Genomic DNA, 13,951 nt, shown 5'->3' with positions numbered 1-13,951 from the left:
TCCAATACTGGCAGTTAACAGCAATGTGTCCGTGATATCCGCAGCTGTAACACACTCTGTTATCATACCAATCACCATTTTGAGTCCAAACGCTCAGATCAAAGCATTGTTTGGCTTGGTGATATTCTTTCCTCAGGTTTGCTGGATTTGGCTTTTGAGCACTGTGGTTCAACCTGCACCACTTATTGCCAACAATTTTTGAGTTTTCATTTTTTACTTTTTGTAATTTTTCTTTTTGATTGGATGATCGATCTGATGAGCTTTTATAATCTTTTTGAACAATTTTCTCATTTTTAATTTTTTGTTTCTGTTCTGCTTTCTTCTTTAACGGTTTTTGCTTCGAGCATTCACCCTTTTCAGTTGATTGCAGAACAGTTTTCTGAAATTTTTCCTTTTTATCATCAGATTCTTCACCACAATCTTTAACTTTGACATTGTCAAAGTTTGTGACATTGTCACTCATTGGAACAGAATTGATTGGTTTTGGACAGGGAAACTTCAAATTGTCTGATTTAGTCACAAAACCTATCAATTTCTTCTCAAGTTCATCAATTTTGTTCCTCGAATTCTCAGCTTCACTTTTAAGCTAAGATATTCTCCCAAAATGAGACTTGATTGTTTTTTCATTATCATTCTTCAAATTTTCAAGAACAGATTTTTCATTCATCAAAACTTTTATCTGTTCCTGAAATTTTAATTCATTCGCTTTCAGGTTTTTGTTTTCCAACTTAATCCAGAAATCCTCATCTTCTGAAGATTTCTTTTTGCTTTCAAACTCTTTTTCCAGCTCTTTGATTTTCTTTCGAGCACTTTCACATTCTTTCTCCAAATTTATAATTTTCTGAAGATGTGACTTGATCAATTTTTGCTTCTCAATGTTGTTTTGGCTAAAAACATTTCTCCCATCTTCAAGAATTTTCAGTTGATTTTGAAATTCTTTTTCACTTTTTGTTTTTTCAATTTCAAAATCTTTAATTTTCTCTTCAAAAACTTTTTCTTTTTCTTTCAACTTCTTGTTTTCAAATGTCAAACTGTTCAAATTATTTAACAGTTTGTCATTTTCAGCTTTCAACTTCTCACAATTTTCCTGAACCATAAGAATCTGCTTATCATCAGCTTGCTTCACATCTTCTAACTTCTTGACTTTCGATGTCAAACTTTCCGCATCATTCAAGAGTTTGTCATTTTCAGTCTTGAAGCGATCACATTTTGAGCATGCTGATGCAGAACTTGAAGATCCACACTCTACAAATTCCTCATCGTTTGGAGCATCCTTCGTTTCCATCTTGTCGATTCCTGCACGAAAGAGTTTAACAAAATCAAAAGGATTCATATTATCATCAATATAACATTTCCTTTTGATATCATATTTCAGAGTACTCTTTGTTGCAAGAAATACACAAACTCTTCTATTAACTTCAACGAGTACATCCAGCTCCAGTCTATGTAAATTCTTTTCCATCTCAGACAAAAAATCTCTCCTTTTCCTTACTTCCTTATAAAACTCTCCTCTAACTTCATTAAAGAACTAATATGGAAAAAGCTCTGGAAAGAAATCTTTCTGTTTTAGTTCAACCATAAACTCATCCCATTTAGCAGGTAATGCAGTTGTCAATTTTGATAGATATTCATCATTTGACATCTTAATACCCATTCTTCTCATATTGTCCGTTAAAACTTTAAATCGTGCTTCCATCTCATTCAAAGTTTCATCCCTTTGACATATGAAAAGTTCAAAACTTTTAATCCAAGTGTCCGTACTCACATTTCTATAATCGGTATCCATATTTCTCATATACCAATTGTTAAAATCCTCTAGCATATTGTTTTCTTGTTCATCAAATACCATCGTCATTTTTCACAAATTCACTAACAATTTCCCAACTTTGACAAATTGTTCAAATAAGCGGACTGCTCTATAAGCAATCCAATCAATCTGATCAATAAGCGAACCAATTAGACACACCGTTCGAGCGAACTGTCCAATCAGCGGTCCAATAGAATTGTCTAATAAGCGAACCAAGCAATGTCCGAAAGAGCGGTTCAAATGCTGTTCGTACGAGCGATCCAGACAATGTTACTAAAAGCGATCCAATGAGAATTCCTGGAGCGGACCAGAGGATGTTCGAACGAGCGGACCAAGAATTGTCCAAATAAGCGGTCCAGCAATGACCTAATGAGCGGTCAAGAGCTGTTCGATCGAGCGGACCACATTCAATTCCAATTTTGACCCACTTAAACTTCGAATTTAGACTCGAAACTTTCCAGGATTTGTCTTGGTACTATTACGCACAATCTGTGAAAATTTGAGTGAATTTCGACCGTGAAAACTTCCTGAATCAGTAAAAGAAGGTGTAGAAGTGAGAATTTTGATCGAAAATCGAGCTAAACGGTAAGAACTCTTCCTCCTGAGCTCTGATACCACTTGTAGGATCGTTTGTAGACCTGACGAGTCGTTAAGAAGAGTGCTTAGACTAATTCAGAGGCGGAATTCATTGAATTAGTCTTCGTAAAGCTTGATTTCACTACTTAACGTCTCCTGTATTGATTAACTGTCAAATTACAAGCTCTTGGAGACAAACGGGCAGAGCTTCGCCGTTACACCATGAAAAACACACACATACGCTACTCCTGGAACCGCTCATATGACTCCATATATATAGACCCTCTGGATCGCTTATATGGACATGTCCATATAAGCGATCCACTCATCATGTCACATAAAGCGATCCACCTAGGTGACAGATAAGCGATCCTATATATACATTGACAAAAAAGTGGTCCACACTATATACCCTATAAGCGACCCTATTCAATACAAGATTTCTCGTTTTCCGATCACTATACAATCTGCCCTACCCTAAGACTCGAACGAAGATGTAGTCGACAGACAACTGCACCAACAGTTTTCTCACTCAAGATCTCTTCCCTAGTTTTCTCCTTGATCTCAACTTTTTCTTCATGGATTTCAGCAGTGTCTTTGTCTTTGTTTTTATCTTGAATCTCAGCAACGAAAACAAACTTTCTTTTCTCTGTAATAGCCCTGCCATGAGCTGTTTTTCGAACATTCTCCAAACGATCTTCTTCTAGACAAATTTCGCTCCAGTTAAACCCTTCATCATCATGAATGACAAAACAGGCTCTTGATTTCTCCTTGGGTTTATCTTCGATTAATTTCGGCTCCTCTGCTTCGGTGGTAGATTGCCTTTTGATAATAATCATCATTGAAAGGACGTTCATTTACTTCAGCAACTTCTGCATTCTTACACTCTCTTTTGAAATGAACCTTTTGCTTGCATCTGAAGCAAGTCACTTTTGTCTTGTCGAATCCGAGCTTCGTTGATGGACCACCAAGAGATTGTTTCCCAGTAATTTCCATGTATCTTTGAGCTCTTCGAATGCAGCTTGCCAAACACCAACGAATATCAATAAGCTCCATTTCCTATGGATCAATCTGGTCGTAGTCTTCTTTTGTCAGTTCCGAATTACCAATTTTTCCAGCTACAAGACCTTCATATGATTCCAGAACAGATGCAAGAAAGCTCATTTGCTGCTTTGCTGCATTGATGCTCATCGAAGGAGAATTCTTTAGTTTAAGAGCAATGTTGCACAAAATCTCCTCTCCATCTTCAGAACTAGTTTGTGAGGATGAATGATATCCAGAATGATGACTTGTTGACGTTGTTTGTGGTTCCTTCATCTTTTCACCACTGAATGCTGTTTTTGGTGAACCAACGCCTTTATCAGAAGGTACACTGCCTTTGTAGTACAATCCAACATTCTGTTGATGTGAAGAACCAGTCATCTTGCTTTGCTTTTGTAGCTCCAAGTCATGACTCTCAATCTTTTCAAACAAAGAATCAAGAGAAATTTCATCGTATGAAACATCATTTTTTAAGATAAAAACAAACGTTTGCCACTGATCAACTCGTGGCGCTTCAATTACTTTATCTATAAGTTCCTCTCTTGTTTTGTCAATTTTAAAACGTTCAAGCTCGATTTTAAGGTGACAGAATCTCTCTGTCATTTGCCTCACCGATTCTCCTTTTAAACCATCAAAAAGATCAAATTCTTTTTTAAGTAAAGCGATTTTGTTCCTTTTTATCTGTTTGCCACCCTCAGCTTTAACACGTAAAGCTTCCCAAACCGATTTGGATGACCCACTATGATTAAGCAATGCAAATATATCATTCCTAATTGCTGACTGTATCAATGCAATCATCCTTTGTTCGGCGGCAAATTCTGCTTTGTCATCTCTGGAGAATCTTTTGAACGGTAGTTCTTCACCTTTGTCATCTTTTGGCTTTTCGTATCCATACTCTAGACAGAACCAACTTTCATGAGCATATGCTTTCGCCCAGTTGATGAACCGTTCTTTCCACCAAGTGTAGTCTTCAATACTTTCGAGAGTTGATGGCTTTGAGTGCGTTCCGTAAAAGTTATCATGCTTGATGTTCTCATTGATCGCCTTCATGATGGTTTTTGGTGTAACATTTGCAATCTCGAACGATTCGGATGTGAATGCGTTGAAAAACGTGTTATAGAATTCCTCAGCCATGGTTTGAACTTCTGAATTACCTTGAATCACCTAAATCAATCACGTAAACAAATGATTAGTTCAAAAATATCAATCAACTTGTACGTACGGGAAATAATGCTGCTGTTCAATCGAATACACCAGCCGATCGAGTGAACTGGCCGAACCAAGTCAGTGCTAGCCGATCGAACGAGATATACTGCCAGCCGATCAAACGAGAGATGCTGCCAGCCGATCGAACGAGATATGCTGCCAGCCGATCGAATGAGATATCCTGCCAGCCGATCGAACGAGATATGCTGCCAGCCGATCGAACGAGATATGCTGCCAGTTGATCGAACGAGATATGCTGCCAGCCGATCGAACGAGATATGCTGCTAGCCGTTCGAGTGACAATTAACGCTGCTGTTCGATCGAATACACCAGCCGATCGAGTGGGCTACTCGATTGAAGACACTTCCTAGCCGATCGAGTGGGCTACTCGATTGAAGACACTTCCTAGCCGATCGAGTGAGCTACTCGATTGAAGATACTTCCTAGCCGATCGAGTGAGCTACTCGATTGAAGATACTTCCTAGCCGATCGAGTGAGCTAATCGATTGAAGACAATGTACTGGCCGATCGAGGTTGCTAGCCGAATGAAGACACTACACAAACAATCACTACACGACAAATCTTGTTCAATTGGCTTACACTTCTACCAATAACACTGACCGATCGGTTTGACCAATTGAATTATTACACGCAAAATGGGCGGCAAAATCTGATACAACAATTGTTTATTGGGCCGATATGTGACCTGACAAATGTTTTGAATGCTTTGATTGGGCCGCTTCCTACCACTTTGCCGACAATTTTAATAATATTCAAATCAATCTCATTTGCTGTCTACACTTAGTGGGTCGGTGCACTCAACATGATTGGGCCGATCAATTTCACATGCACGGCACTTGTATTAAATCTTAATATTCTTGCACATGAGCTGTCAAATTGCATTGATTGGGCCTCACACTTCAATCACAAACAAGTCTTTAATATTGATCTTTGTTTGATGATGGTCTGACTTTATTATCGATATGATAAAACCAACCAAGTTATTTTTGTCTTTCAAAAAGAGTGGCCGACAACAATTATGATCACAATTTAATTTGACCGATTTTTGTAATGTATTGACACAATATATTTCAACTTTGAATTGCTCAAGGTAATATCACATGCAATCAGATAAAGTTGACTGTCAAAGCTGATAATATGTTGACTAAATGATAAATGTTGCTAGCCGATTGGATATTAATGACGGTCGATCGAACAACAAGAGCTGGCCGTTCAGCTAGTGTGCTAGCCGTTCGGCTAGGTCAACCAGGTCAACGTATTAAATGCTGTTCGATTGGTTGAACATAACGGTGGAACGAATAGGGATGCTGGCCGTTCGGCTGGATGCTAGCCGATCGGCTAGGTCAACAGGTCAACCCTTTTAATGAATGTCAGTAAAGCTGCTGTTCGATCGGAGGAATCCTAGCCGATCGGCCGGGGTCAAAGAGTCAACCTTTTTAATGAATCGATTAGCCTAGCCGATCGGCTGGCTTGGTCGATCGGTTGGCATTCATCAACTTAACAACAACAGCAACCATTATTTCAGTTTTTTCGAACAGAAAATCCAAGATTTCTCCCAAACGGCTTGGAATTTTGACCTGAAAATTTGTAGGCTTGTAGATCAGATAGTTTCGCACAACATATCAAAAATTCAGCAATTTTTAACCGTAAAAAGTCGCTTAATTTTGCAATTTTCAGTCAAAAACGTGAATAGATGAAAAAGTGAAGAAATTTTGACAAATCTGAGTGAAATCGACTCTGAATCTGATGAATTTCTGTGTGAATTCGTGCGTTTGATCCGTGCAATCGAGCTCCTGCTCTGATACCACTTGTTAGGACCGGTTTGACTCCGAAACGATTGCGTAACCGAACGTGTGACGTGCGGAATCCGTACACGAACGTGACCGAACACACGAGACGTACTCAATCTGTGATTCTATAGAAACGTATGAAAATGTACAAGCAACACGAATCACCTTTTTCCTTTCTCTCTCTACTTTCTCTCTCTAGCTTCTCTCTCTAACCTCTAACCTCCAAAGCTCCAAATGGCAAAAGTTCTAAATCCTAACCCTAAGGGTTCTATTTATAGGCCAAGGTGATAAGGAAGGTTTCCTTATTTACAATAATGCCACCTTGCCTTTTAGTAACAAGATATTACACTATAATCACTAAAGTTCTTCTGTTTCAGCTACGAACGGAAATGACGGAGGCGATAGACATTCCTGCACTAACATTTCTTCCATGAGCAGTTTGTGCCTGATGTTGATGTTGAGTTGGTTGTTGAGCAAGGTAGATGGCCTTTCGGTAGTAATGATTGTTGTTGTTGAATGGATTTTGAGCTCCACTTGCCTCACGATTGGTGCACTCCCTCTTGAAGTGTCCTTTTTCCCTGCATCGAAAACAAGTGACTTTAGATTTGTCAAAACCTAAAGTAGAAACGTTAGCCTCATGAAGATTATCTCTTCCAGTGATTTGCTTGAATTTCTCAGCTCTCCTCAACACGCTAGCCAAACACCATTTTATGTCCATCAACTCCATCTCTTCAGCATCGATTTGGTCGTAATCCTCCTTAGTCAGCATTGGATTCCCGATCCGACCTGCAACAAAACTACCATAAGATTCAAGAATAGTTCCTAACAAAGACATATGGCTTTTAGCTAACTCTTCAGAATATTCCTGATCATTTTCAATATTCAACACAATATTGCATTGAAGCTTTTTGCCATTTCTTGTTGTTGAAACATTCGGATCAAATGATGGAAATGATGAGAAACTTGTATTGCTGTTTGATCCTTTTGATGAACTACCAGATGAGTTCTTTGCGTTGAAAGCAATTTCAACTTTTGGTGACAAGTTGCTTGTTTTATCATTCAACCCTACTTTGTAGTACAAACTGATGTCTTGTTCACCATCAAACACTTTCATTCTTGAGATTTTTATCTGCTCCATTTCCTGAGCCTCTATCTTTTAAATAAATTTGCTAAGAGTCAAATTATTGAAACCTTTCTTGTTCCTTAGCATCATCAAATAAGTTCCCCATGTTTCGTGTGGTAAAGCATCAGCCAGTTTCTCGATCAACTCCTCATTATCTTTGTTAATGCTCACCCTCCTCATGTTCACCAACAGATTGCAGTATCTTTCGATAACCTGCTTTGTACTCTCATTCTTCAAACCACGAAACAAATCAAATTCTTTCTTCAGAAGAGATTTCTTGTTCTTGATCATTTCCTGACTACCAACAAACTTTGATCTTAGAGCTTTCCAAATTGAGTAAGAACTTTCGTTATGTTGCAATAAGACCATGATATCTTCCTTCACAGCTTGTTGTAGCAGGCTTAGCATCATTTTCTCATTCTTATATTTCCGTTTATCATCTGCATTCATGTCGTTGATCGTAATCTCTTCTTCATCGTCATTTGTCGGTCTAATATATTTTGTCTCTACGCATTCCTAAGCATCTAAATAATTCGCTTGTACCCAATTTTCAAACCGTCATTCCCAACCTTTATATTCCTTGATGTTCATTAGCTTTGGTGGCTTTTGCATAGTTCCCGTTTCGTTTTCCAACATCGTGTTCTGAGCAATACTGATCGGGGTAACCGGAGTAGCGAATGCGTTATAAAATTCGTCGTCCATGATGTCACACCCCAACCGATGGCGGAAACATCGGGATGAGACGAAAACTAGATTGCAAGAGACATCATAACACTATGTGACAATATAATTTAAATCCAATTTCATTAATGACTAAAATTTGAATACATTGTTTCAAATAAAGACAAATTGCAACAACATTGTTTATTATTGAATGAGTATCTAAGTCCATCCTAACTTGATTTCTTCATCGTCTTGTCTAACAACCTGCAACATGTATTAAAATAGAGTTTCAATGCAAAAGCAAAGAGCGAGTATACAAGTTTGTTTACATAGCATAATAGAATAGAAGCTCATATCCAATGAACATAATAAAATAGTTTCAGCCATGCTAGTTTACGCAGTCCAAGTGATAGCCCAAGTTTCCAATGCGTTAAAGTACCTAACCCAAAGTTTCATGGGAGGTTAATATGTCTCCTCCTAACAATACCCCAAAGACTAACGGGGAGGTGCATTACCCCTATAGCGCTACCATTGTTAAGGCGGAACTACACACAGGGATTAAACGTTCACATAGCACAAAATAGTCTCAAGAATCACAAGTTTCATGTTTCATGTTTAAATGGATAGAGTAAGTTTCAAATAAGTTTCAAGTGTCACGTGCGTTTAATATAGAATACATGTTGCACCCAAAGTGTTTAAAAGTAAAAATGGGTTCGAGTATACTCACGTAATTGCCAAGTCTTCCGATTATCCAAGTATGACGAGTTGATGAGATTAGGAAAATGGAACACCGAGGTCACCCTATATGGGCAAACGATGGCGCATGAGTAAACGAAATTTCAAGAGAACTAACGAGAGTGTTTAGCCTAGATATTTAAAACATCACGAACTTATTATTATTTAATAGATACATAGGTTAATTTATTTAGATAATTTATCTCAATATTAACCTTTAATGTTATGAAAAAAAGGATTATTTATTTATGTGAGTATCAGAATTTAATGGTTTATAATGAAATAATAACACAAAAGAAATTGTTAACTTATTGAGTCAAAAAAATATAAATAAGTAAAACCGTTTAAAAGAATCATCTTCTACATGACTTTGTCTTTGTTTCAAAAAAAACAAACATTACTTTAGTAAAGAAAAAGGAGTCAGACAACATTAAATCTATTAAATTAAATATGAATGAATATTACATTTAAAGTAATCGTTGATGATCCACACATTTGTCAACAACTACTTATTACCAAGTAGTTAATGTATGGATGAAAAATAAAGAGACAGCGAGCCTCATCAATCGGCTGTTCATTTTTCGAACAGACAGTTGCCTTTGTCTTATTTTTGTTTTGAAATGTTATAAGAGTTCAACGAGTATTAAACGAAGGAAAGAAATGGTAATGGAGATATACCGAACACGATGAAATGGTTCCTTTTGCAAACTCCGGCTGTAGCTGCCCCGATGTTGACCGTCTTTGACCCGCTTGACCGAAACCAAAACGGATCCCGAATAGGGACCGTACCGAGTCTGACCCAAACCAAGACCAAAGTTGACACGACAGAAACCTAAACCAAAACTGAAACAAATCTCGAACCAAAAGGAACCGAACCAATCCAACCCGAAATCCGAGCAAACCCGCTGAGCCAACCGTTAACTACCTCCACTGCCATGAATCTGAACCGGACCGCATTTATACCACAACACGAAGCTGAAAGAAAATGATATAAACTTGAGCCTGCTGACTAGCTCAGATCGAACCCAAAACCCGAACACAAATCTAAGCCAACTCTGAACTAAACGAGACCCGAAACAACAGAAGTAATGAAATTATAACCTGATGAATCTCATAAAAAACAAGAGCACCACCGCCACCGCCGCGGCTCTGCCGCCAATGGCGGTTCGTCGCCATTGCAGTCGCCATACGCCGCCACCATAGGTGGTGGTCGACCGGCCTTCATAAGAGGGAGAGGAGACACGGGGTGCAGCTGGTTAATGTTTGTTTAGGTTTAGAAAGGGAGGTGCAAGGATCTAGAGGTGTTTGTGTGAGATTGGTTTGGAAAAGAAGATGGTTCTCCATGTTTTGTGATGTGAGTTATGTTGCAGAGGAAACAAAAAGGATATGAGGGGAACAACGGCTGTAGATAAAATGGGGACTAGGGTTTAGCTTAGTCTTTTATAGTTAGGGTTTAATTAGTTTAACTTAGATAACCTCAAAACTTAACCAAGTTAATGAAAAGTTAAGCTTTTAAATTATAAATCTCTATTTACTTAATTAATATTAAATAATTAGAATAAATAAATAAATAATTACATCAGTAAATAAATAAACGCATTCTATGATACGGATTTTTTTTAAGCGATTCCCTATTATGGGTTAGGATCTGAATTTCTTGATTAACGGGTCGGATTCAGATATTCGTTTTTTTTACAGATGTTACAGTATCCCCTAATTTAGGAGATTTCGTCCTCGAAATCTAAGAGGATGGCTTGAAAAAGTTTTGGAAATAAGGTGATTATTAAGAATTGAGACTTTGAAAATTTTAAACGTTTTGAAAAGTATGAAGTTTTGGGGAACGACAAGGTCTAGTACTTTGAATAAAGTGATAACGGTCTACTAAGTACGTCTATATAAGAAATAAGAATAGGGAGACGGTTTAACAGACTTGATTGTGAACGAGGTTCGTATAAAAAACAAAAAATATTGGAGAATACTAGAAGTATAGAAGTGGACGATTGATTCTTAATAAACGAATGCAGGTATAAGAATGACATGAGTATAGGATAGACGAATGTAGCGTGCTAAGAGCGGAGTCTCGTCGTGGATAATCGGATATCATGCGCTTAACAATGTGTTTGTGAGTTGTTAAAGTTTACGTATTAGGTCTAAATAGGTCTGCAAAACACCGAATTTCTCATGGCACGTTTTATGGAAGTTTGGTAACACAGTGAAAACACTTATATATAGGAAGTACCAGCGGCGTATCCACAATGATTTGACCATGTTACGTCCGTTTCGTTATTCGTGTCATGTTACGTTCCGTGTCTTACCATACGCAGCAGTACACTCTATGGTTCTCATGCGCTTATTACTATAATCCCGTGTGCACCCGCGATTATAACAATCGTCGCATGATCCGCATATCTTGTACTAGTTGCGTATGAATCAAGGTATACATAAATTTTGAAATCAAAAATGCGTGAGTATAGAAATGTAGCATATAAGCATGTTTACGTTCCAAATAGTATAAGTCCAATGTAAGCGAATCCTTCGGGTTTCGCCCGTGTACATGTGCAAATGTATAAATTTTTGAGTAAAAAGCATGAGCATAGTATAAGTTTAAATTTGAACACGCACGTGAGCATAAACACAAAACGCATGCTAGGAGTATGAGTAAAAGTATAAGCATAACGTGTATTAAAAAAATGAGCATAAATATGAGCACAATTTGAGCACAAACGAATGACGTGAGTATAGACACAATTCGTGTAGATGAGAGTACAAACAAAAGTACGAATATAACAGAAATTTTATAAACGTGAGTATAAATGCGAGTACGAATATAACGTAAACCGTATAAATGAGAGTATAAACGCGAGTACGAGTATAACATAAATCGTATAAATGAGAGTATAAATGCGAGTACGAGTATAACATAAATCGTATAAATGAGGCTATAAACACGAGTACGAGTGTGAATACGAGTATAAATATGAGTATAAACACAAGATGCATGAGTATGGATGTAAATGTGAAAATTAAGTGTAAAACACGAATGTTTAAGTATGAATAAAATACATGTGTATGAGTATAAGTGTAACAAAGTTGTAAAAGTGCAAATGAAAACATAACTCGTATGAATATGAATACGAATGTAGTATAGACATGAATGTAAGGACAACGTATATGTATAATTGTGAGTGTGTGTATAAACGTAAAACGTATGAATTTTGAATCATGAGTATAACATAAATGTGTAAGTGTGAACATAAGTAAAGGCATAGAATGAAATAGTATGGATGTAGGAAATAATGATTTTGTTTACAGTATAAATCGAAATACACAAGTTTATGCGCGTAAGAGATTAAAAGTTTTGAGTATGAAGGAAAAAAAAACGAGTGACGTGCGTGAGATTGTTGTGAGATATTGACTAAAACGTGTAAAATGATATACATATATAGTTGTTTGCGCAAAACGTGAAGTTAAAATAGATTGAGTTGTCATGGAATGTAAAATCTAGTTTGTGAATGTAAGGAGAATGTAAAAGAAAACATCTTTTGATTATGCGAAAGGATACTTTGTAAAAGAATGGAAATGCTATTATGGTTTTAAAAGAATTTACATAGTTGAGAACTTGTCGGTTCTTATGAAGTTTCCTTGCCCACGTGTTTTGAATTTAATTGGCGTATCGAGCGAAGTTTTGAAAAGTTCTTGGGATTAACAAGCTTGCATCGTTTTAAGTAACTTTTATATTAGAAAGTTTTGAAGTTTATAGATTCTTGAGGAAAAGTTGATCCTTAGAAAGAGGAGTTTGGTATACGAGCTTAGTGATTGTTGAAAAATGTTTTATTGGTTTTGAAAAGGAGTTTTAGTAAATGCTTAAATAATACTGGTAATATTTTATAGGTGTGTGCGAAAAAGTTGATTTGATTCTCAATTAAAAATAGAAAATCTCTAGTTTAATGATATGTGATGAGCTTGTTTTATTAGTTATGTTGAGTACAAAATTCGTGGGCAATGGATTTGTTAGACCGACTAAGTTGACGAGTAGTATTTCGTGAAATTTTGAATATTGAGAAACAAGTGTCTACGAAAAAGTTAAAATTTCACGTGTGTAAGCTATATGAAAATATAGATTGTAGGATAAGAAGTTCATTCGTATAAACAATGCATTTTGGAAATAATTAGAGATTTGACTAATGATAAACGATTTAGATGTATAAATGATCGTGTTTACATAACATAGTCTATTAAAAGAAAGTATCGGTAACGATCACCTAGGTAAGGGAATCACCCCTAACCCATTGGTGAGGTTGTTGTAAGATGAGAAAAAGAAGCGGAGTTAATCGTCAAGGTAAGGAAATCACTCCTATCTCGACGATATGTCTCCACTTGTTGTTACAAAAAGAAAAATGTAAATAAAATTATGAGAAATCATGCATGCTAGTGATGTATAACCATATGAAAAGTAATAGTATGATGTATGCGTAAAAGTGAAATCTCAAAACGGTTCAAAATTGACAAGAAAGAGATTCATCATAAAAGATCGAAGATAATAAAGCGTACATCTGATAAAAAGAAACTTGGATGGTTCCAAAACGGAACGTTGACTAGCCAAAGTGGTCGAAAGGTCTTTTGAATTTGAGAGCATGCTTTGGCCTAATAGGTGGTATACTCTCGCCGACAAGTCGGTTAACGGTATTCACCCTTCCGGTTACTACATGCCCCAATTCAATTGAAAATTCGAGACTTGGCGAGATTTATGTAAAATCAAGGAGTGGGACTAGTCGACTAGATGCGGGTTTCACCCCTAGCTTGACGAGTTCGGACCCTAAGTGTGGTTGGTACTCGTTGGGTCAAAATTTAATTTCGACACGTTAACGAGGGTCCACTAGAAATTGAATTTGAAATTTGAAATTTGAAATTTGAAATTTGAAATTTCCATTAAGATGTGGATTTCACTCCTAACTTAATGGTGTAATTTCGTGCAACAAAATGAAATCA

At 36.9% G+C, this 13,951-nt stretch overlaps 1 long non-coding RNA gene across 1 annotated transcript; it reads right to left on the bottom strand.

The window, feature by feature from the left end:
• Positions 1 to 8,349: 8,349 nt before the first annotated feature.
• LOC110897628 lies at positions 8,350 to 10,381 on the bottom strand. Its single transcript, XR_002568811.2, has 3 exons — positions 9,641 to 10,381; positions 8,955 to 9,028; positions 8,350 to 8,491 (listed from the first exon to the last, which is right to left on the bottom strand). It is a non-coding gene; the product is annotated as an uncharacterized LOC110897628 (long non-coding RNA).
• Positions 10,382 to 13,951: the final 3,570 nt, after the last annotated feature.

Source organism: Helianthus annuus, chromosome 13 (genome assembly GCF_002127325.2).
Source record: "Helianthus annuus cultivar XRQ/B chromosome 13, HanXRQr2.0-SUNRISE, whole genome shotgun sequence".
Lineage (NCBI taxonomy): Eukaryota > Viridiplantae > Streptophyta > Magnoliopsida > Asterales > Asteraceae > Helianthus > Helianthus annuus.
Note: the sequence above shows the minus strand (reverse complement) of the source record. Positions and strands in the feature narration are given on the sequence as shown.